Source organism: Pterocles gutturalis, unplaced genomic scaffold, assembly GCF_000699245.1.
Source record: "Pterocles gutturalis isolate BGI_N339 unplaced genomic scaffold, ASM69924v1 scaffold31131, whole genome shotgun sequence".
NCBI classification, from domain to species: Eukaryota; Metazoa; Chordata; class Aves; order Pterocliformes; family Pteroclidae; genus Pterocles; species Pterocles gutturalis.
Genome location: NW_010098810.1, coordinates 10,931 through 11,298, shown reverse-complemented (window position 1 = coordinate 11,298; position 368 = coordinate 10,931). Strand labels below are relative to the sequence as shown.

Below are 368 nucleotides of genomic sequence, written 5' to 3'. Positions count from 1 at the left end.
TGCGGGCCGGCGGGTAGGGTTGATCTGGTGGCCGGCGGGTCGGGTTTAGTGGCATTTAACTGCCTCTTAGGAACCTGAAACCCCAGCCCACAGCTCATCCTGGGTAGCACCCCACCAACACCTCCTGGATGTTGGTTTAACCTGGAAGTGAAGGTGGGAAGGGAAGAGAAGGGAAGGGAGCCGGTGCCCCAGCTGCCGGGTGGAGGGTTTTTTTCTGTTTCATTTTGTTTTGAATGGGCTGTGTGGCTTGACACAAGGGAATCCTATGGAATGAATGGTTTGTACGTGAGCCAGTTGGCCCACATCGTTCTGGGAGTGCTCCATTCATCTTGAAACATCCCCGTGCCTTTGGCTCCGTTTGGATCTGG

General features: G+C 55.2%; 1 protein-coding gene across 1 annotated transcript in view; it reads left to right on the top strand.

Annotated features, from left to right (window-relative positions):
* Positions 1-368, top strand: part of LOC104462419 (nuclear receptor corepressor 2-like) — a gene marked incomplete at both ends in the record, with an annotated part of 25,357 nt that overhangs the window by 17,830 nt on the left and 7,159 nt on the right. The window lies entirely within an intron of this gene.